We start from the raw sequence: 24,999 nt of genomic DNA on the forward strand, positions 1-24,999 counted from the left end.
TTTGACTTGTTACTGTTATAAGGTCTCAGGTGTGTTAAATTTGGTGTTATCACTCTCACTCTCTCATTCTGGTCACTGGAATTTCAACATGGCACCTCATGGCAAATAACTCTCTGAGGATCTGAAAAAAAGAATCTACATAAAGATGGCCTAGGCTATAGGAAGATTGCCAAGACCCTGAAACTGAGCTGCAGCATGGTAGCCAAGACCATACAGTGGTTTAACAGGACAGGTTCCACTCAGAACAGGCCTCGCCATGGTTGACCAAAGAAGTGCACATGCTCAGCGTCATATTCAGAGGTTGTCTTTGGGAAATAGACGTATGAGTGCTGCCAGCATTGCTGCATAGGTTGAAGGGGTGGGGGGGTCAGCCTGTCAGTGCTCAGACTGTACACCGCACACTGCATCAAATTGGTCTGCATGGCTGTCGTCCCAGAAGGAAGCCTCTTCTAAAAATGATGCACAAGAAAGCCTGCAAACAGTTTGCTGAAGACAAGCAGACTAGGGACATGGATTACTGGAACCATGTCCTGAGGTCTGATGAGACCAAGATAAACTTCTTTGGTTCAGATGGTGTCAGGCGTGTGTGATGGCAACCAGGTGAAGAGTACAAAGACAAGTGTGTCTTGCCTACAGTCAAGCATGGTCTGGGGCTGCATGAGTGCTGCTGGCACTAGGGAACTATAGTTCATTGAGAGAATGTACATTTACTGTGAGATACTGAAGCAGAGCTTGATCCCCTCCCTTCGGAGACTGGGCCGCAGGGCAGTATTCCAACATGATAACGACCCCAAACACACCTCTAAGACGACCACTGCCTTGCTAAAGAAGCTGAGGGTAAAGGGGATGGACTGGCCAAGCACGTATCCAGAGCTAAACCCAATTGAGCATCTGTGGAGCATCCTCAAACAGAAGGTGGATGTCATCATGGAGGAGTGGAAGAGGACTTCAGTGGCAACCTGTAAAGCTCTGGTGAACTCCATGCCCAAGAGGGTTAAGGCAGTGCTGGAAAATAATGGTGGTCACACAAAACATTGGCACTTTGGGCCCAATTTGGACATTTTCAATTAGGGGTGTATTCAGTTTTGTTGCCAGTGGTTTAGACATTAATGGCTGTGTGTTGAGTTATTTTGAGGGGACAGAAAATCTACACTGTTATACAAGCTGTACTACTTTACATAGCAGAGCAGAGTGTAGCAGAGTGTAATTTCTTCAGTGTTGTCACATGAAAAGATATAATAAAATATTTACAAAAATGTGAGGGGTGTACTCACTTTTGTGAGATATTGTATGTGCATAGCATAGTACCATTTTGCGTTGTGTCCTGCTTTCTGGCCTAGGCTACCCCGCTGCCCCCTATGATTGCAACGGCATACCCATCCCAGGAGGCACTGTGCTACCAAGGGGGCATGTGCACTGCAAGATTTGAAACGTGTCAGACGTTTAGACCTGTGTGGCTTGGCTTCCATCTGTGATTGGAAGTGTGTGCAGTGGTCACTGACGTTTCTGTTCCTTGTTTTTTAATCATGGGCATGTACATATTTTGGTTTGTAAGTATAACATTTAATCTTTAATTGTTAATAAATCTGATAGCAAGGTAATGCAGTAGACTGGTGCACCCTCCTTGTGTTTGTTTACTTCCTGCATTCCCTTACTGTAAGATGTATCTCCGATTTATTCCAACTCAAAGTTGCATGGGGAAATGGGGACACAAATGATTGTCTGAGCTTGAAGTGCTTGGGGGTGGGTTGTTAGTCTTGGATGTCAATAGTTGGTAGTGGGTAGGGGGATGTCAGTAGTTGGGGGGGGGGGGGGGGGTGTCAGTCTCGGGTGTCAGTAGTTGAGGGTGGGTGTTTGATGTGTCAGTCTTGGATGTCATTAGTTGGAGGAGGGTAGGGGGTGTCAGTCTGGATGTCAGTAGTTAGAGGTGGGAGGGGGGTGTCAGTCTCGGGTGTCAGTAGTTGAGGGTGGGTGTTTGATGTGTCAGTCTTGGATGTTCATTAGTTGGAGGAGGGTAGGGGGTGTCAGTCTTGGATGTCAGTAGTTAGAGGTGGGAGGGGGTGTCAGTCTAGGGTGTCAGTAGTTGGGGGTGAACTCTGCATCACTTACTCCTGACCCCTGAACTCTGTGTCACCTACTACTGACCCCTAAATGCTGTGTCACTTACTACTGACCCCTGAACTCTGGGTCACTTACTATAGACCTCTGAACTCTGCATTACTTTTTTTTTCTTCATGGAGGCCATGGGAATTAACACCAGGACCAGCTAAGCAGATCATACCGAGTTATTATATAGGTTAACTTTATCACATGAATCCGAATTGCACTACTTAACAACCTTATCTGGATCAGCCATTTTCAAGTGATTTTATTCTTTCAAGCTATGGGCTGCCTTTGAAGGCATCCCTATCTGCTGTGTTGCACTGGTGTGCTGCCCCCATTCGCCGGGATGACCTGGATCCGACCAATTGGACTTTGTGCTTCTGATTTTTTTATGTGATTTCCTGAAGAAGCCAGTGGTTGGTGAAACGTGAAAGATCAGGACCAGCACTTTTTGTAATCTGGCCTAATACATTTATGGAAAATTCTTGTTACCATTACTTTTCTTAATACACATTTAAACTCTACATGGGCTAGATCCTTACAGGTCAATTATACTCTAATTCCATTGGGGAATACAGGCTATATGTATAACTAGTGTTTGTGGTTTTTATACCAGTTTTATGGAATTTGTATTGTGAATAAACGTTTGTACTTATTATAATTTCCTTGAGTACTCACTTCCTTTTACATGGGGTAATGAGTGGCAACATTTAAAGTCCTTTTTTCTTCTGTTTCATTCTTTTGTGTCTGCATCACTTATTTTTGACCCCTGAACTCTGCATCCTGACCTCTGAACTCTGCCTCACTTACTCCTGACCCCTAAACTCTATCTCACTCACTATTGACCTCTGAACTCTGCATTACCTACTACTGAACCCCTGCACTCTGCGTCCCTTTAAGCCACAGTCAGTATTGAGTGCCATAAAAACCACACCCAATTTTTGCCATTGCACGGCAGGAAGGCCCAAGTTATGGCCTTGCAGAGAGGCCCACTGCTTTCAGAAAACGCCCCTGGTAGAAACCTAAGACCCATAGTTATAAGGTGGGACACTTGAGTTTAGTTGGCTTTATTAGGCCCACAAGTTAATTTATTGAAACTTGTATTGCATAGAGGCAGACTGTTTTGGATTTGCTGGGACAGTCCCTCATCTAGGTTCTCTGTCCTGATCACGATGTGTCCTGGGCTGCATCCTGAGATCACAGCATCACCCAGTAATTTAAAAAAGGGTATTAACTGGGGATAAGGATAGAAGAGGATATGCTTGGCTGACACATACCCATAACATAGTCTACTTCATGATTTCTTATATCTGCGCATTTTCAGTATATGCAAAGTTTGCTTGCCAGACATATTTTCATGCCATCAAATGGCAATACACAAGGTGTGCAGATCTGAAACCCCCCCAGGAAATAATTAACAGATCATGCAGCTGACTTGGACATAACACAATGAAAGTTTGCCAGAGGGCCTGAAATGATAAAACGATAGCAGATATCCTCTATGCCTTTTAGCAGTTGAGTTTTCTGTTAAACTACAGGCAAGCTGCTAAAATATTAAACCAGCATTTATTTTATTTATATCTCTTGCTGACATTTCTGAGTGCTGCAAACAGCCCCACCGTGTACGGGCCTTGCGTGCAAAATTTACACGTTGTATTTTTCCAATTCACATAGCCTGCACAGAGACATGGCAGCTCCTGCTATTAAATGAAATGAAATAGCAGAAACCGACTGATCTGTTTAGAATGTGCAACGCTTATCAAAGGTCAATCAAATAAATCAGCTGTTATGGTTGAACACAGTCAGCAGTAGAAATTGAATTCATTTTTGACCTTGTGAAAAATAAATCAGTATTTTTCCTACTGCAGCAGTAATATAAACATTGTTACAAAGGCAAAGGCAGAAGATGATATAAACTGAGATATTATTAAAGGTACACTCCGACCACAACACAGTGGGGTTGATTTACTAAAACTGGAGAGTGCAAAATCTGGTGGAGCTGTGCATGGTAGTGAATTAGCTTCTAACTTCAGTTTGTTAACCTCCCTGGCGATATGATTATGTCAGATTTTTGATGCTCAAAGCAGTACAATGTTTTGCATGGAAATTTGGCGTTTTATATTGTAGGCCTGTAATTCTTAGGAATAACACACTTAAATCTGTCCAAGGAATAGTCTAGTAGACAGCCCAGGTATGATAAAGTTTGAAACACAAAATCATAAATTAAAATATAATAACTATAAATAATTATAACAAATAATAATATAATAATAAAAATTATTCAATAATGTAATCAAATCAAAAACACTGAAATTTGCTCAGTTGCAGAATTGTCGCTGTCATTACTTTCAGTGTTTGATGACGGATTTCCCCACAAATCACTATCGCTCAATTCTGCAAGTGATTCTAATTTATTATCGCTGTTTTTTAGCTGGTCTAAAACCGCTTTTGATATAAAGTTTCCAGGCAGAAAGAACAGTATTTATAATATAAAACTGCACGCAGGGCACTGGACAAACCACTAGGGACAAAAGGGATGTGAAATAATGTGATACAGTACACTGTAATCTTACAGATTACATTACTGTATGTGTAATGTTTTTTTTAACTTCTTGAATTTGGCGCCGTGCTCTGTCCCCGTGCGTCGCAACGCTCGCAGGGAACGGAGCTCGACACTGTCATAAATCCGGCGGAGTACACGGCTCGCACACACAGCGGGGAGACATCGCAGGATCCTGGGGACAAGGTAACTTTGCCTGGGTCCTGCGATGCGATCCCGAGTGTGGCTCGGGGTTACCGCTTTTGGTACTGAAAATTCACCCCGAGCCACACTTGGGAATACCGCTAAGGAGGCTAAAATAAGCTTTGACAGAAAACGAATGGAAGCTGGTTTCTATGCAGAGCTGAGGAAGGAGAGATGGCTGCACTTCCAGCATAAAAAATCTGTATCTTCATTGGGAATCCATTAAAATCAAGGTCGAGACATGCACATGCAGATCGTGAAAAGTCAGCAAACGTGTTTCACACTCCTTTGCTTAATCATTGCACTTTCTGTGCTGAGAGCGTGCTCACTACACTCTCCCAACGCAGTGACTGAGCTGTCAAAGACATCTATCATTTCATACTAATGTTTAGGAGCCAACAGGACCAGCTCCTGATCATGTGAGCTGTGACAGCCAATCACAGTGGTCAAGTTAAAGTATAACATTACATGGTACAACAAGTACCATGTATGTAGTACCCCAAGGGGTTGATCACAATATGAAACGTCATGGAGCCAGGAATGGGATCCATTAAGCTCGGGCATGTGGCACATGTTGCACAGGGCATATAAACAAAGAAAAGAAAACCCAGGCGAAAGGCTCCATGGGGATAAAACTTAGAAACATAGAAAGGTGACGGCAGAAAAAGACTGAATAGTCCATCGAGTCTGCCCATTGTATTTGTTTATTATTTTTTTTCCTAAAGCGGAGTTCCACCCAAAAGTGAAATGTCCGCTTTAAGGCCTCCTCCCCAGTTCCTGTTTGTGAAACTGAGCTTTTGGGGAGGAAGGGGGGAGCAGGTACCCGATTTTGACAGATACCTTCTCCCACTTCCGTTCCTGTCTTCTTAGGCGATCGGAAGCGGAAGTTCTCCCTCCCAAAGTCTTCTGGGATACATGACAGGTCCTAGAAGACTTCAGGACCAGTCACAGAGCATAGCACCACTTGTGTATGCGCAGTGAGCACCCAGCTGTGAAGCCACAAGCTGTCACAGCTGGGTGCCCATAGTAGAGATGCCGGTGCTGCCGAGGGAGGACACGGGGAGAACACGGCACGGGTGAGTGCACTGCTGGATTATGGGACAGATGAGTGGCTGTTTATTAAAAGTCAGCAGCTACACTTTTTGTAGCTGCTGACTTTTAATAAACAAAAGTATTACTGGAACTCCGCTTTAAACTTACATTACAAAAGACCAGAACACTAAAGCAATAAAACAGTAAAACAATAAGACAATAGAATAATAAAGCACTGAAACAGTTTGTCGGTAGCAAGGTGGTCTGACCAGGAACACTAGGCAAAAAGGAAGGGGATAGTTAGCATTTCAAAAAATATGGAACGCTTCACGAATTTGCGTGCCATCCTTGCGCAGGGGCCATGCTAATCTTCTCTGTATCGGTCCAATTTTAGTATAGGTCCTGCCGAAGCGAGGACGTTATGTGTATTTTATAAATTCAAGCAGTGTGAGTACCTGAATTTGACTTAATGACAGCCTTGTGCAGTCAACTGTACAGTCTGCACAGCAGAGCTCAGAGAGAAGGAGTGAGAAGCACCACAAGGAGCTGTGTGCTGCAGGCACCACAAGAAGCATGCCGATACATGGAGAACAGAGTAACAGAGAGGAGTTCCCCTTTCCCCGTTGGAGGTCTGGAGGAGACATGTAAATTAAGTGAGTTTGCAGCAAAGAGATATATCAGGTCCCCTCACCTGCTTGAAAGGGCTGTGGTGTGGGGCAGAGATGTATAGATAATTCTAAATAAAGTGCAGCGCTAATACAATGACAGCAGATCAAATGGTTAAGGGAAAACCTCCACCATATGATCCCAACACTAATCACAATAATAAGTATGAATAGATGAGTATACATTCATCACAAAAACCTGTATATCAAATAAGCAAGTGAGCATAAACAATATTAGAAACACATATACAAAGAAGGAGATTGTCCATGTAAACAAAATCCACACTCTTCACAGAAAGTTCTCCTTTGTGCTCCATGATAGATGACAGACAGGTGAAGAAAATCTGTGATTCTGGACCAAATTGGCAGCCAGAAAAGATCATGATCCACAACAAAGGTGAATAATTCTATCTGCTTACCAGACACGAAGGATCATTGAGTTACAGGTGGTCAGACAAGGCACGAGGAAATAGGTCTCCCTCAAACCATATGTGGCTCACTCTGCTCACACTACTCCAGCAACACTCAAAAATAGAAACAAGGGAGATGCTTCCATAGTGCAGTACAATAAACCATTTAATGGGCAAATATAAAATTGCACTTACAAGAATCCAATGTAAAACCATCAAAGAGTCAATCAAGACATGTAGAAAGTTTGCGACATTCCTACAGGCTATCCTCCGGGCACAAACTTACATCGACCAATCAGAGATGGATGACGTGACCATTGCAGGCCAAATCCTACACGTTTCGTCACAAATAACGAAATAACGTTGTCTGGACATAGGCCGGAATCCGCCTCTCTTGTTTCTATTTTTGAGTGTTGCTGAAGCAGAGTGAGCCACATATGGTTTGAGGGAAACCTATTTCCTCGTGCCTTGTCTGACCACCTGTAACTCAGTGGTCATTCATATCTGGTAAGCAGCTAGAATTATTCACCTTGGTTGTGGATCATGATCTTTTCTGGCTGCCAATTTGGTCAAGCATCACAGATTTTCTTCGCCTGTCTGTCATCTATAACAAAGCACAAAGGAGAACTTTCTGTGAAGAGTGTGGATTTTGTTTACATGGACAATCTCCTTCTCTGTATACAGTATGTGTTTCCAATATTGTTTATGCTCACTTGCTTATTTGATTTACAGGTTTTTGTGATGTATGTATACTCATCTATTCATACTTATTATTGGGATTGGTGGTGGTATCATATGGTGAAGGTTTTCTCTTAACCATTTGATCTGCTGTCATATTAGCGCTGAACTTTATTTACAAAATTACCTATTTGGAGTGTGTATCTTGACTCTTAGTGCTGACAGCTTTTCTTTTGCTCAAGCACATTGCCCCCCCCCCCTTTCTTTTGAGATATATAGATCTCAGGACTGAATGCATAGAAATACAACTTCCCTGGCAGGTAAAACAATTCTTGTGTATGCTTTTTTTCTGTGCATTCAGCTCCAAGGTGTAGTTATCCAGCCAGAACTATCAACACTTTCATGTTTTCATTGCTATCTGCGTCCACATTGGGGTAATTAAATATTCTTTACCAGCACACCTTCCTTATGCACAAAAAGGATATTTGTATTTCCAATCCATGATCATCACACAGTATGAGTGTTTCTGTACGACGCAAGATTCTTTGATCAAGACAGAATAATCTTCTGTTATTATTCAAAATAAATGTTGCATTATTCCTGACCCTTGCAATCTGCGCGGCTTACTACGGACCCCTACACTCTGTTACGTACTTGACTTCGAACCCCTGCATTCTGCATTATATATTACTGACCTCTGCACTCTGACCTCTGCACTCTACTTTGCATACTACTGACCTCTGTGTTACTGACTCCTGACATCTGTACTCTGAATTACCCATTACTGAGCCTTAAACTTTGTGGGGTTGATTTACTAAGGCAAATAGACTGTGCACTTTGCAAGTGCAGTTGCACTCATGTTCCCCAGAGTTTAGTGAATATGGGGAAACTTCACTTGCAAGGAAACAAAACAAAAAAAAAAACCCAGCATTTTTGTTGTAAAAGATTGGATGATGGAAATCAGCCAAGCTTCACCTCATTTACTAATCTCTGGGAAAAATGAGTGCAACTGCACTTGCAAAGTGCAATGACTGTCTGCCTTTAGTAAATAGACCCCTATGTTACTTACTACTGTGCCCAACTCTTCACACCTTTCTTACTTTTCAAGGAGCTTTGCTAGGTTATTCCCCTAAAAAAAGCATGCTGCACCCTGGTGATCTTTGATCTCTTCCGCGTCGTTCAGGTAGATCTCCACCTCTCTGGGGTTGCCTACTCCTAGCTTACACAATGCTTATCTACCTCTGACGTGACTAAGCATACATAGCAAGAAAACCCTGCCAACTTCTTCCCCGTGAATTGTTAGTTGATTCACGCTATTTCTTATTATGAAATGTTTATACAATGGTGGATGCATTGAATGGAAACACACACACTCCAGCTATGTGATAGAACTCAGCAGAGTAACATATATATTGAGAGTGAATTTCTCGTCATGGTCTCTGAGCACAAGGTATTATCTTCCATTCAGTGCTGAATACATTCCTGACATGCACAGATAACCACGTCAGATACAACTTGCATCCCTTGGTACTGGAAAATAGCATTACCAGAAGCAACGTACTGAAAAATGTACAACCTTGTGCAGTTATTGGAGGTCACAGCTCAGTGACCCTAGAGTATGGATCACTTTACTCAGTTTATTATAGATTTTAAAGTTTTTTCTTTTATTATTTTTGTTGGATTTTGTAACTTATTTAACGGGTGGCTTTCGTGACTAATTATAAGACTTGAATGGAGCCAATCATCAGCATCCTAGCTGAAGCTGGTGTTTGCATATTGGAGAACATAGTTTGACAGCTCCCTGGGTACCCTGAAAGGAAAGATGTGCCTGCTCTTAAAGTGTTACTAAACCCAGGACCCTGCATTCACTATATCTGGTCTCCCACAGTACACAGAACATGGAAATGCAATTATTTTAGTAAATATGAACTGCTAAATACCTTTTCTTATCAGCAGTATTTAGCAGTCTTGTGACTTCTATGAGTTCCTGGTAAAGCTTGTAGGAGGAGTTTTCATACTGCACTGAGCTGTCCTATCAGGATCCAGGACCCATGACCCTTTGTCTGGACAGTGCTGATTGGCCTTGTGCTGATCACATGCACTCTCTTAAGAAAAAAAAAAAACCTCTCTAGCAGTACACACCAAACTGAGCATGTGCAGCCAGACTCCAATTGCTCTATCTTATCCGGACATGTTCTGGAGTCAGTGGAAGAAGAGGAGGATCTGTGCATATGGGATCTAGCAGCCTTTTTACACAATGCAGAGGATTAACCCCTTAGGTTCCACAGTGAGTATAACAAGCATGCTTTACTGCATATACAGACTGATTTTACTGTTGTGGGTTTAATAACACTAAATTATGATGCAACTTAAATCTGAATTACAGACAGATATATTAGACACAAATGAATGCAGCTCTGTAATAAATCAGTCTGTACAGCAGAGCTCAGAGGTGGGTGGAGGGAGAAGCAGCACCACAGTCAGGTGTGACAGAGAGATGCGCTTGTCAGTGTGTTGCTTCTTCTTTCACCATCTCATCACAGGGTGGGGAAGAGACTTGAAACACAGGTTTCCATTAAAACGATGTGGATGCAGGAATCACCCCTACCGGACCATTGTATTCTTATAGCAGGGACTCCGCTGTCAGACCACACTAATCGGCACTGCTGTTGATTGGCTGCAAGCATCTTATCGCACCAGGTTTTTCAGCGGTTAATGATTGCACATGGTGGGGTTGATTTACTAAAACTGGAGAGTGCAAAATCTGGTGCAGCTGTGCATTGTAGCCAATCAGCTTCAGTCTTTTTTTTTTTTTGTTAAAAATAACAAACATGTTCTACTTACCTGCTCTGTGTATTGGATTTGCACAGAGAAGCCCAAATCCTCCTCTTCTCATGCCCCTCTTCAGCCCTCCTGGCCCTTCCCTTCCGCAGCTTGCTATGGGGGCACTCGAGCCGAGCTGCAGCTCCCTGTATCCATTCAGTCACAGAGCCATGGCCCGCCCTCCCCCCTTTCTCCTGATTGGCTCTTTGACAGCAGTGGAAGCTGATGGTGCTTCGCTGCTGTCTTGGCCAATTAAGAAGGGAAAGTCCCAGACAGCCGAGTCCCAAAAAAAAAAAAAACGCACGTGGGAATACGAGTTCCTACAATGCAGAGATGTGATAGGGGCTTGACAGCTGAGTGTTTCTGTCCACTCCCTTCTATGTACTTGTATAAAGATGGCCATATACTATGCAATCTGATAGTATATTATGTATTTAGTGAGAAGGGTGATCACTGATTGATTGCATTTCATTTAAAAAACGTGCATTTGGGAGTGGGAGGGTGGATGATGCAGAGTGTGTGGTAATGAGATCAGCTGGTCAACTCCTTCCTGTGTTATGACCTAAAGTCTGTAAGGATGTAAGACAGAAGCAATAGATACATTTTGAATCATGGATGTAGGACAGCAAGGTACGTGCCTGTAGATTTAAGGGAAAGCTTTGATATTTTTGCAAAAAAAAAAGTACATGAATGCTATATTGGTGCATAGGGGAGGTGGAATTTAGAAAAAAAAAAAAAAAGGTGAACTTAGCCTTTAAGCTTTGACATAAAAAAAATGGAAGCTGATTGGTTTCTATGCAGAACTGCACCAGATTGTGCACTCTCCTGTTTTAGTAAATAAACCCCACTGTGTGCAAGCAGCATTTACAATGGTTTAAAGATCCTTGCCAGTGGCTGCCCCTGGCCGCTGCTGTTCCTCTGACTGAATGTAGCCTAACTGACCTGGTGACAACAGTTTCATCAGACAGGAAGTAAGTGAAAATCTGCAACTACTGTGGGGGGGGGGGTAACTACTGAGCTGGCTGCTGAAGTTGATTGCATATATATGCGTACTAATGAGTGAAGCAGCAGTGGTTCTGTATGTGCTGTGTTTTATGTCTATGACACTGTGCAGTATTCTGTATCCGCTTAAGGACCGCCCCACGTACATATACAGTGGCAGGGTGGCCCTTAATCGCAAAATCACGTACCTGTACGTGATCTCTTCTTCTGGGCCTGGGGCGTGTCCGAATGCCGCCAGCAACCCACTCCCGCTGTGATTGGACGCAGAGGGAGACAATCAGTGGGTCCAGCGGACCTGATGTCAGCCGGGACCCGCCAATTGTCCCCGTGGCAAACATAACGGCGATCTGCCTATGTAAACAAGGCAGATCGCCGTACTGTGACAGGAGAAGACCGAGATCCATGTTTCTGCTAAGCAGTCTTCTTACAGTACAAGCACCCCCCACACAGATAGAAAGCACTCCCTAGGGACACATTTAACCCTTTGATTGCCCCTGATGTTAACTCCTTCCCTGCCAGTCTCATTAGTACATTGACAGTGCGTATTTTTAGCACTGATCATTGTATTAGTGTCACTGGTCCCCAAAAAAGTGTCACTTAGTGTCAGATTTGTCCGCCGCAATGTTGCAGTCCCGCTATTAGTAGCTAATTGCCGCTATTACTAGTAAAAAAAAAAAATCAATAAAAATTCCATAAAAATATCCCATAGTTTGTATACGCTATAACTTTTGCGCAAACAATCAATATACGCTTATTGGGTTTTTTTTTTACCAAAAATATGTAGCAGAATACATATTAGCCTAAATTGATTAAGAAATTAGATTTAAAAAAAAAAATGTATTGATTATGTTTTATAGCAGAAAGTAAATAATATTGTTTTTTCTTTTTCAAAATTGTCTGTTTTTTTTTTTTTTTGTTTATAGCGCAAAACATAAAAACCACAGAGGGGATCAAATACCACCAAAAGAAAGCTCTATTTGTGAGAAAAAAAGGACATCAATTTTATTTGGGTACAGGATAGCATGACCACGCAATTGTCAGTTAAAATAACGCAGTGCCATATCACAAATAATGGCCTTGTCATGAAGGGGGTAAAACCTTCTGGGGCTGAAGTGGGTATACATCTTAGCTTGCCAGCAGTTCGGATGGATAGAAAGGGCCTGTGTCCACGTCCTTTGGACTTGTGTAGATGGCATTAGTTTGACACCAGTTTGAAATGTTTCTGGGATCATTCAGAATTCACTGACAGGTACATTTGACCCGTGTTTGGTCTGTTTAAGCCCACGTTTACATTGGGCTGATTTGGCATGTGATTTGACATGTCAAATTGCATGTTAAGTCGGCAGCTATTGCCGGCAATGGCACCGTCCGATTCGGTGCAACGCTGACTTTCCGATTCCCAAAAGTAGTTCTTGTACTACTTTTAGCAATTTTGGGGGCGATTTGGATAGACATCTGTGCATGATCCCGCACATATGTCTGTCAAATCGCCCCCGAAGTCGAACTGCATTGCCGGGTTTAAATTGTGCAAGTTCAGATGAAGTCGCACGATTTCTAACCCGCATTAGTGTGATCCTGGGCTCAAACAGGTTTTGCATTCTTATAGACTTGTATGGGAATTCAAGACTTATTTGAAACAGATAAAAGCCCATAAACACAGGCCCACTGACTTGCCCAAATGTACAATGCAAGCAGTAGTTTGAACTCTATTATATTGTGGGCCATTTCCGCATAGTAAATGCAGGTTTCATCTATATGGAGCTTTTTTACTGTTTGATGATACAATCTATATGCAGTTTTAAACACATCATTATACAAAGTCCATGTGTCTGTACCATAGCCTTTGCCAGGAGTTACCAATTGCTACACTAGGGTAGCATAGCTCCTAAGGCTCGATTCACACAAGGGCAACACGACTTCAGCGCGACTTTGTACCGCGGCTTCAGCGCGACTTCAGCGCGACTTCAGCAAATTACAAGGCGACTTGAAGTCGCCTCCATGACAGGCGACTTCGGCTGTGGCCAATCACAGGGCAATCAGCTCTCGGGGAGGGAGGGGTTTTCCCTGCAAAGTCGCTTGACTTTACAGAGAGATCCGACTTGGAGGCAACTTCCATTGATTTCTATGGTACAGGTCGCCTACCAAGTCGGATCAAAGTAGTACAGGGAGTACGCTCTGAAGTCGGAGCGACTTCAGTAGTGTCTATTAAGACGCTAGCGTTCACTCCCATTGAATCTATTTCTGGGGCGACTTGGGGCGACTTGAGGGCGTACAAGTCGGATCCCAAGTCGCCCCAGTGTGAACCGACCCTAACTGTCCCTGATTTCGAGGGACTGTCCCTGATTTGTCCCTCTGTCCCTCATTTGTCCCTCATTTTGGTCTGCTCTATATAGATGTATATAAAATGCACTTTTTATCTATCAAAAAGTGTTTTCCAGCGCTAAACCTTTCATCTGATTTCTAAATGGCGGCATTTGTAAATTCCAAAAGCCAATATAAAGAAATAGTAGTGGTAAAAAAGAACTTGTGAGTTTAACCATTTCCCGTTTTATTGTACAATTCTCCTTTAAGGGGGCGTAGCAAGGGGTGTGTCCTATGCCTGCATACTTTTGTCCTATGCCTGCATACAACCCCCCAAAGTGAAATTTAAAATTTACAAACGGCACCAATTTTTTGCTGGCAAAAATCATGAACTTTACTGGCAGAGCCAAATTCTTTACTGACACTACAAAAAAGTACCTAAAATGGCAGTTTTCAATGCTAAGCAGTGCAAATATTAATATTTTAAATATAAACATATATCTAGTGCTATTAGCCATGTGTTTAAGTTAAACAAAAGTCAAAAACCATATTTCTCCATTTACATGAAGGTCAGGTTACAGTACTATGACCCAGCCAGCACAGAGTTCCCCCTTACATCAGAGTCTACAGGATTCCTCTTTACAGTGAAAGGGAACTCCTATGTAAAGGGGAATGCTGCAGATCATGATCTAAGGGGCTGATGTAAGGGCGGGCTCTGGTGTCCAGAGACCACTTTATATCAGAGTCCACTGTGCTTCCCTTTACATCAGAGTTCCCACTTACATCAGGGTCTGCAGCATTGTCCTTGCACTGTAAGGGGGAATCCTGCAGACTCTGATGTAAAGAGGAACACCAGGAACTCTGATGTGGGGGGCACTCTGGTCACCAGAGACCACCTTCCACAGAGTGAATACACTAAGGTAAGGGGGTTCCCTGCTATAAGGGGGAACTTTTATATCAGTGCCCCCTTACATTATTGTATTCACTCCCCCCTTACATCAGTGATGCCCCCCTCAGACTGGCCTGGCGGCGCTGTCACTGACCTCCTCTCAGGTGCACCGTGCAGGGCTCAGTCAGATGGCTCCATCTTGGCGGCTCTGGTCCACACATGTCTGACTTCTCCGGTGACCCCTATCCCGGTGGTGCTCCCACTCTTGATTCCTCTCCAGACCCCCTCAGAGATTGCAGACATGGTACAGAAGGTGGTTAGAGGCTGCGGAGACATGGTACAGGAGGTGATTAGAGGCTGCAGAGACATGGTACAGGAGGTGATTAGAGGCTGCAGAGACATGGTACAGGAGGTGATTAGAGGCTGCGGAGACATGGTACAGGAGGTGATTAGAGGCTGCGGAGACATGGTACAGGAGGTGATTAGAGGCTGCAGAGACATGGTACACCTTCATTTATACCCCCCTTAGTAGTGTCCCACTATTCTCCATTTATCCACCTACATCAGTGTCCACCTCTGCCCCCTTCACAGTAGAGTCCTTCTCTGTCCCCCTTCATCTCCACATCGGTTACAGTATCCTCTGCCCCCTTCACCCCCTACAGTAACGAGTGCCCTCCTCTGCCTGCCCATGCCCCCTTTACATTACCATCTTCACATAAGCAGTCAGAGCTACTGAGTCAGTGTGGCACTGGCACTGCTGGGAGCAGGTATGAGTTGACCACTGAAGCCACAAGGAAGAGATATGTCCACAGAACCTGCCTGACTCCATGCAGTCAGCCCCCTCCCCAAGTTGATGTTAAAGTCCAGCATTGGTCGCAGGCAGGCAGCCCAGTGTGGTGAGGTGAGGACGGTCATGGGGCAGACATATTAGTGAGGAAGCTTCTCCTCTCCAACAGGTGCCCCTCACTCTCTCACACAAACACTCACCCAAGTTGCAGTCAGTGTCGGGCTGTCCCCTATCAGTGGCCCCGGTGGTCCAGCCCTCAGTTCCCATATCTGAGCCTCCAGCCCCCGCCGCTCCAATTAATGAGCAGAGCCAGGCACACCTGTGGGCGATGCACACATCCGTCCACTCTCCAGCACAATACCAGACAGGGAGCTGAAAAAAAATCAGTGAGAGGACTCAAAGGAGAGGGTTACTGGCAGCGGCAAATCTTCCATTTAAACAATGGCGCCGCATCACTGCGCATGCACCCGCCAAGCTGAAAATAGCGAGATTTCCCGAGCCTGGCAGGCTCCGGGGCGGCGCATGCACAGTAGCACTGTCGGCCCGCAGCCATCATTTTTACTGGTAACGCTGCCCATAACGGGCATTCATGGGCAGCCCAAAAATGGGCTGAAATTCAAGGCTGCCCATAAATTAACGGATGGTTGGCAACACTGCTGTTGTGACAGCGGACAGATGTTCTTCTCCCCCTACTGTCACATTTAAAACTTGTAGATCTCGATGGACTGTGAGTGCGGTAATCAGTTCACTCGTAGTCCACTTCCAGCTCTCCTCCAAATCTCCAGGCAGAGAGCTGGAGGAAGTGTTTACAGGAGCCTGACATTGCACCCACGATCCAATGCTTTGCAGGTGCCTGAACAAATAGATAAATGCAATTTTTTTTTTTTTTTTTTACTGTGTAGCCAAGTCCCGGGGCTCTGCAGGCCTAATGATGACCTCCAGAGTTGGGGACAGCTGACATCGTTCTGTGTAGAGTGGGTTACGAGGCATAGTGGGTGCAATGTAAGGTAGATTAATGGGCGCCAGACACTTCTTGAATGCAAAGAGATTTATTTTCTCTTAAACAAAACTGTGAGAGAGAGGGTTGGGGCCAGGACACCCTTTAGTAGTTGCAATGTTAGCAGACTCCAAGACTTCTATAGGTAGAGAGCCATGCAGGGAAAGGCACCCAGCCGTACACCACGTCTGCATGTGTAGACTTGCTGTCTCCTATGGCAACAATCTTGAACAGTTTCTAATAAAGGTTGTAATGATCTCTTTCACTTCCTCCACAATCTCTATTTTAGTTCTTCACTCAACTGAGCTCCCAGTCTATCACTTAGACCCGCTGATCCACTGCCACTGGATCTCCTGAGCTTTTCCAATCTTCTCACTGAGTATCTTCCTCAAGCGTCACCCCTGCGTCATGCTGGGTCCCTAGCTTGGCACTCACAGATACTCTTCAAGCTTAACCCCACTGGCCTGCTCAGTCCCTGGCTTGACACACAATAATGCTCTGCAAGCGTCACCTCCACTGGCTGGGTCCCTGGCTTGACCTCTGCTGAAGTTTCCCAATTCTTTATCGTCCCAGTTGGTGAGAATACTGCTCAGGTACTTGCTTCAGCTACTCATAACGGTCCCTGGTAATAAGGTGGATGGTACCTTAGTGGCGACAGATTCCCCTCTACCTCCGACCACGTCAGATTCTCCACCCGGCAGAACCTTTACTTTTGGTTGGACTGCAAGCCGCAATCCCAACCCTACACTGCTCCCTTGCTTCTGGAAAGGCCCTCCGACAGCCAGAGGTCCCCAGGATAGGCCTCAGGCTGTGGCCTAGCAGCCCGGGGCAGCACAACACACGTCCACCCAGACAGCCATCCAGGTGGCACAGAACCTCAGTCGCCTGACCTCACGCAAATAACTAGGCTCTCCCAGCAGGCCAAGGGATCTAAGAAAATCCCTGCCCATTGGCTGAGACACCCCATCTATTTCTAATCTGTCCTTGCAATGCCCTTGTCTTATCTAATGCCACCAGATACCTGGCCATCTAGTGGCAGAAGAGAGAAGTGCAGCAATTCCAGAATTAGGGTGAAATCAATTGAACTCCTAGCAATTAGCCAAGGCAACTATTACTTGACAGATAAATTTGAGCGCAATCCTGCCTAAACATCAGGGTGCTACGTTTCCAGGCACATGTACATTTATTATTTTTTTACAAGGGTGAACTTAGCCTTTAAGAGCTCATGCACATGGCCGATCAGGGCAGTACATTGCTTAAATCAGCACATTTCTGCAGCAGGTAATTCCAGGTGTTGTCAACCCGTCATGGAGAGGAAACCTGTACAAATCAATGACAAGCTGCTGTTCACAAGTAATTGCACATGGAGCAATTACCTGTGGTTACGGATGGATGTGCCTCCCTGGATTTGCTTCCAGGGGCACACGCTTGTCCCTAACTGCAGGTAATCACTCCACATGTGAACAGCCGAGGAAAGTGTCAGCCTGGATTTGAAAGACCTGGCTGCTTCTCTCTCAGAAATACGCCGATCTGGGCACTGCATAGCTCCCAACTGTCCCTGATTTAGAGGGACTGTCCCTGATTTAGAGCAATGTCCCACTTGTCCCTCATTTGGTCTGATCCATATATTCCTAATTTCCTAATTTGGATGGTGCCATTGCCGGCCATTGCCACCGATTTGGCATGCGATTTGACATGTCAAATCGCATGCCAAATCACATCAATGTGAACCTAGGCTTACTCTGCATTTTATACATTAGCCCCTTTCTTGTTGGGTAAATATGTAGAAATACACACTATGGGGCATATTTATAAAGCAGTGAATCTGACATTTACCAATCATTTGCTGTAGGTGACTCCTCCAGGTTAATGTATTTTAAATGACAGTGATTGATTCACCACCAGAGAACGTTTGATGATGTGGTTTGCTTCTTAATAAAGTCAGCAGACCAGTGCCAACTATCAGCCTAATTTTTTCCCATCATATCAGGATTTATTTAGAAAGGAGATCCCAAATGGCTATAGATTCCCTATATATAAATATAAATAAAGTGATAGACTCAACTACATGCTTTAAATGCAAATATCTGACCTTTCTGTCTATATGAAGTAAAAAGGAAAAAAAAAATCAAGCAATTTTATGTTGAGGATTATCTGATTAAAAGTACAATTTGCTGATCCTAATCTCGCGCCAAGTAAGCTTAGAACTATTATGTGGCAAAGACAGTCCTAAAAAGCAAAGATTATCTAATATCGTGCATTGTGCTGTGCCTGTTTCCAAGAACATATCAAGAACAGCTACAGGTACACTATACTGACTATTATAAAAGCCAAATCCTTCTTGATACAAATTACATTTATTGTAGCTGTAGTAGGTACCAAGAATAATATGTAAGGAATTAACAAGTGTTTGATATAATTCCTTTATACATTCACAGCTCATGCCAAGGTTAATTTCATAAGTCTCAAATCTTTTATGTAAAACTACACTTGAAATTAATATGCACGGCCATTTATTTTTCAATTTCTAGGCTACTGCTTTGGCAGGGTGAGTACAGGTAAGACAAAACAACATACATACAGTATGCTATTTGGGCCATTTTGTTTTGCCATATTTAGCATTATCAGAACATTTGTGAGTAAATTCATCATTGGAAGTAAATAGGGATGGGTAAGGGAACTGCTTGACAAATGACACAGGGTTCTCTACAGCTCAAGTAACACACAGACAGCCCTTTGGCACCAAAGAAAAGCAGCTAAGGTGCTTCTCCCCTTAAATTGAGATAGATTATACTGGCATGTCCGCACATACTGTTACCAGCAGGGTCCTCATTAGAAGTCATGGGACCCTGTACAACCTAAAGGGTCCTATGACCACACATTGTATAATAATCTTTCCCTTCTTGTTAGCTTACTGAATGAGCCTATAAGGGCACCTGCATACTTTTCAATCCATCATGTGAAAATCAGGAGTGCTGTAGGATTCAATATTCCTGGGACTCCTCTAGTAACCACTGTGCACAAGCTATAGTATACATACCTGCACTTGGCGTGCAGGCCCATTACACTTTTGCTCTCAAAAATGCATCTGTTAAGTTTCTAGTACCATTTTATGTGTAGTGGTTTATCTTCATTCGTTTTTAGAGTTTTACCATACATAATCTGTCTGCCTTTTGAAGCTATTACATGGGGCAAAACAATGCTTGGTCCATACTTACCAACATCTTTGTCCCTGTCCCTAGAATACTGCTAACCCCACCTATGGCCCCCACTTGATACAACCACCATCCGGGTGGTCCAGCTTAGATTACCCCTACTTTATGGGTGGCCCCACTCCTAATTATACTGGAACAATCCACTTACAGCCACAGTCTTCTCAGCTAATACCACTTTGATCCTAGGACACAATCCAAGACACAGAATCATCAGGACATAGGAAAGAGAAGTGGGTCTTTCCCGGCAAACCCTGGTAAAATTGTCATATATGCAAGTCATGTTTGTTGCCTCTTATAGTGTGATAGGTAGTTCTGTGTGTTTGTAGCAGTGGTGGCATAAAATAAGAACAGAAGAGAGTGTTGTCTAGGGTCCCAAGGCTCTAGGGAGTGCATGGGTATACTAAAAAGTTCTGCACATTAGTGTTTTTCTAAAAAAGTGAATTTCAGCTTTGCAAGTCTTTAGACTCGAAGGGTCAGCAGTGGCAGTACAGGGACTCTCCCGATACCTAGGTGCATTCTTCTGATATTATCTGTCCCTTCATATGTGTAATTTGCAAAGAGGTAACGTTTGCATAAGATCCATTTCAAAATGAAAACACTGTGTTCCAAATTCTGCAGCAATGTTTCACAATGCCATGGCAAAAGCAAAACAGCCAAATTGACAAATTGACCTTTATTCATAATTTATTTAAACTGATGGGGCTATGAATTACAAACAGCCCAGGGGTCACAGTATAATTAATCTACTGCTGGATTGCAGTCTGTATTTTTGGCTATATATAAGTCATAATGCACACTTAGCATAAGTCAATGTACAGTTGGCCTGGATAGTAAGAAGGGTCTACAAAGACACATCTCCTCCTGTGTGCAGTAAACCTAAATGGCCTGTAGAGGTAAACTCGGCGGCCCTTGGTCCTGAGAACCATAATGATACCCGCTGTTATGGCAGCTCCTCCTCCAGAGTCAGAAGAAAACACAGGTCCATGGTCAACTTTTCTGGTTCTAAAAACACTTTCTGTACATATTCTGATTTTTCATTTTGTGACTTTGCTCTTTCTCAATCGCTTATATACAGTAAATTATTTATTACTATAAAACATTTTATTACTATATCACAAACATTTATGAACACAAACTATGGGATGGATATTTTAGTATTCCTAAATGTAGCTTTTATTTGTGTAGCGCTGGTAGATTTACAATCTACCGCAGATTAGGTAAATTTATTAAATTGTGTGTTAGGAAGGTTAAAAGTTTGCCTCTGTTCCAGCTTGGCTGACGTTGTGTGTGCTTCCGTGCTGACCAGTGGATGTCGCTGTTACCACTGGTCAGTGTTGGAAAGGCAACGTGTCAAAGTGTATAGATGCTCCTCTGTCTCGGAGACAAGCTCGGTGGAGGTGGTCCTCCGAGTTGCATTGTGGGAAGAGGGTATTTATGGGGACAGACGCCATGTTCTAGGGTCGTTTTACAGCCACCTGCTGGCCCTCCTGGCCGACAGGTATGCGTTAAGAAGCTACCTCGTGGTCCTCCGATCGGGAGGCCCACGATGCTATGGCGCAGGGGTGGGTCCAGAGGCTTGTCTGGGGCCTACCACCGTGGCCCAGGAATGGTCCTGAGCTGTCGGTCCTGTGTGATGAAGCTGGACAGCCGAGGAGATCCCAGGGGAGGACCCGTCTTGGAGAGATTACGCAGCGTGCTGGTCTATAGAGGGACCTGGTGACTCGACTGGAGGACGTATCCAAAAGAAGTAACCATACAGCATAGTGTTGCCGGTTCGGCTTAAAGGTTCAGGCTCTGTGACTGACTGTTCACTGTAGAAAATCTGATACATCCTGTGGCAGAGGATTGTACGGATTTACTCCCCCAAACTAGTCTGTGGCAGAGACTTTAGATTCGTGTTGCGTACTGGCTGCTAGACCGGTGAGAGAGGCCTATCCAGACGAGCAAAGAGTGTATTCCATGAGGGGAACGCATTCCACATAATTATCTGAATTCTACCAGGACATTTGTCGCTAAGATTTTGCAAGAAGATATTTGAGTTTCTCCTGAGAGTTTCCTTTTCCGCCTCTTTCCTGCTACTTCCTACAGTTTGTTTGTTCAATAAAGCATTGAAAACGTACTCCAGTGTTGGTGCGTGTGTCATCCAGAAGTAAACTCAACGGAACCCCTAGACTGGTGCTGGTGAAACCAAGGGAAGCAAAGTGAGGGTAACAGACCCGCTTAAACTAGCAGCTCCACTGTAAGTTAGTGCTACATTTGTAAAAATGTAAACAGTACATAAGGATTGGTTTAATAAAGTATAAAGTTAGCTGCATTTTTATTACCATTCTGTATTTCAAGACTGAAAATGATTTTTCCAGTTCGGTGTAGGTTTTATTGCACTGTATAATATGGATTTTTATGGTGTTTGTTAAAATGTTGTACAATGCAAGAGTCAATTCAAGGGTATTACTGCACAGGTTTGATTCATAGGTGGACCTTTTGACCAGGCTTCAAACAGCACATTCTCAACAAGCAGTAAATTGAGATTTTTTTTTAAAAAAAAAGCTTTCACTGACCTTTGTAGTTGTTGCCATTGTGGAGCAATTCATCATCAAAGTTCACAAGAGAAACAGTAAAGTGGTCAGATATGGTTTTCTGAGTAGCTGTATGTGCACTTCTTGTGCAGAACTCCAGCTCTGTGTTTACATTAGGTTTAAGAAGGCTTGCAGGCTGCTGAGTCACTGCTAGGACAGGAGGCTGAGTTGAGCTGCTAAGAGAACGAGAAAGCACTGCTGTAAACTTTGGACTCTGGTTCACACTACTGCAGGCTGCGTTCTGCATGTAGGCAGCCTATTTATTTTAATTGTCTGTCCTACACGCAGAAATGTGGAGTAAGAAGTCCTTGCCCACGAAAATGCACCACATTTGCTAATGCTTGAGGGTGTCATTAAGAATTATGGCACCCCCGCGTGTCTTCAGAAGTGCAGCGGATTTCTCTGCAGGTCGGGAAAGCTCATGATTTTGCATGCATTCCCCACCTGCAGATATGTGAATGAGGGCCGAGGATGAATTACTCCACCATGCCTGCAGGTTTTAATCAGAGCTTGTTTTAGAGCTCATTTGCTGCCTACTTTTTTTTTTTTTTTTTAAAGTGATGGAAGAACTATAAGGTTTTTATTCTTGTTTGTGTTCCTGTTATGGAAACTTTAGAATTGTAGTGTACAGTGTTTCACTGTGGATATTTCACTTTACTTCTTGTCCCATAGACACAACAGGAAGTGAGAGAAAATGTCTCCAGTAAGAAATGTTCTCTTATCTTTACGTTCTAGTGGCAACTTGTTATTTTCCACGCTTTCTGTGGCATTTAGGACAGATAATGTGAATCTCCTTGGTGGGGACACAGGCAGGTTTACACCTATGCTTTTTTTGGTGCTTTTTCCAGAAACGCACTACAGTTCATTTAACAAGGTTTCCGATAGTATACGTTCAATATACTTCAATGGAGAAGCTGCAGAAAAGCATGTAGTGCGATTCTGCAGTGATGTTACCGCAATTTGCAGTTTTTAATTTGCCTAACAACAAATTAAACAACAAAAAAAACATAAAAAATGCAAAACGCAAATTGCGGAAAAATCACTGTAAAATCACATCTGCAAAAACGCAAAATGCCCAGCACAAAGCAGAGACGACCAAAAGCAACCCGCATAGGTGTGAACCGATCCTAAATGCTAAGTTCACTTTTTCAAAAAAAAAAGGAAAATTCACAACACCCTTCCCATCCCCCGATCCCTGCCTCACTTACATGCTGTGATAACCACCTGCAGCCACTCATGCGAGCCGGTGTAATACCCCGAACAATTGAAACATTCACTGCACAACCTGGGAGGCTGTGTAACGTCATAACGCTTGCAATGATGTGCGGTCATTGGTTAATGTGACCACATGACCGTGTTGACAAATGGCAGTCTCTTCTGAGATCTCTTCTGAGTCTTTTTCTTCTGCAGCTGCTGGAGGGAGTACAAAGTGCTGTGAGCAGCACATCACTGTTTGCTTTTTTTTTGGGGCAAACTTTATTGAAATGCTACAAAGTAAAATTTCATTAAGTTCTATTGGTCGCTGAGTGGTGTGATGCAGTAGACTGCTGCGCACCAAGCTGCTCTGAAAACAGCTACTGTATACTTTTTATCACTATTTTGGTGTAAACTGGCATGATAGGGAACAGCTGAGATTTGTAGTTCAGCAATTGTATTATCTTCTTACCTCGCTCAGCGCTGGCTTGCTTTGCTAGTGGGAAGGATTAGGAATTTACACCAAGGCCCTAAAAAAGATGCTGAAATAGGCTGGCAAGCTACTGAGGACAGAGTAGTTTGCTGGAAAATTAAAGTAGAACTAAATGCAAAAACTTTTTTTATGATGGATTGAGTTTTTCTGCCATCTGTGAAATGTTGAGGAGATTTCCCTTCACTTCCTACCCGATAGTTAAAACAGGAAGGGAGAGGAACTCCCTCTAAAGTCAATGAATCTCTTGTTGACACCAGAGTCACCAGAACTAATGTCCCTCTATATCCTGTTCTGGTGACAATTCAAAAGCTGAGATTATTGTTCACTTTCAGCGACAATGGTTACCAGGACAAATAGTGGGTGGATCCTCCTAATAGAGGCACAGACAGTAATGCCGCGTACACACGGTCGGACTTTTCGTCTACAAAAGTCCAACGGACGCTGACGGACTAAAGCTGGCTGGTAATCCGATCGTGTGTGGGCTTCTCCGGACTTTCAATGGACTTTTTTAGCCTCAAATCCGACGGACTTTAGATTTGAAGCATGCTTCAAATCTTTACGTCGTAACTACGACGGACCCCGAAGTCCGCTCGTCTGTATGCTAGTCCGACGGACAAAAAAACGACGCATGCTCATAAGCAAAAACTAAACGGAAGCACTCGGTCTAGTAAAACTAGTGTTCGTATTGTAGGTAGCACATTCATCACGCTGCAAAATCTGTGATCGTTGAATGCAGCGCATTTTATTTCTTCTTTACGAAGGCTCTATAAAGAACGAAGGTGTTTTGCTGTTCATAATCAGAGTTCTCCCAAACTGATTTCTGGATTCTTTTTCTCTTTGATCTCATGAATGATATAGTATGCATTTTAAAAACAATGTTTCCATACTAATAATACTTTTTCCCCTTTTTTTTTTTTAGGTTTGTAAAGTTACCACAAAGAACCCATTATTCTGTTTTTTTTTTTTATAGTGATTATTTTTTAGTTTTTAGATAAAGTTAACCCAAAGCACCGTTTTTGGTTACGTAAATTTTTTGATTTTCAAGACTTACCACTTGAACATTATTAACATTAGTAATGTATTTTTGGTGT

At 43.4% G+C, this 24,999-nt stretch overlaps 1 protein-coding gene and 1 non-coding gene across 3 annotated transcripts in view; one reads left to right on the plus strand and one right to left on the minus strand.

Annotated features, from left to right (window-relative positions):
* CHN2 (chimerin 2) overlaps positions 1-24,999 on the plus strand; it is a 466,205-nt gene that overhangs the window by 95,930 nt on the left and 345,276 nt on the right. The gene's annotated exons all lie outside the window — the stretch shown is intronic.
* On the minus strand, positions 6,190-6,296 carry LOC141146513 (U6 spliceosomal RNA). The gene has a single exon (XR_012244910.1). It is a non-coding gene; the product is annotated as a U6 spliceosomal RNA (small nuclear RNA).

The sequence above is a fragment of the Aquarana catesbeiana genome, linkage group LG05 (assembly GCF_042186555.1).
Source record: "Aquarana catesbeiana isolate 2022-GZ linkage group LG05, ASM4218655v1, whole genome shotgun sequence".
Taxonomy (NCBI): domain Eukaryota; kingdom Metazoa; phylum Chordata; class Amphibia; order Anura; family Ranidae; genus Aquarana; species Aquarana catesbeiana.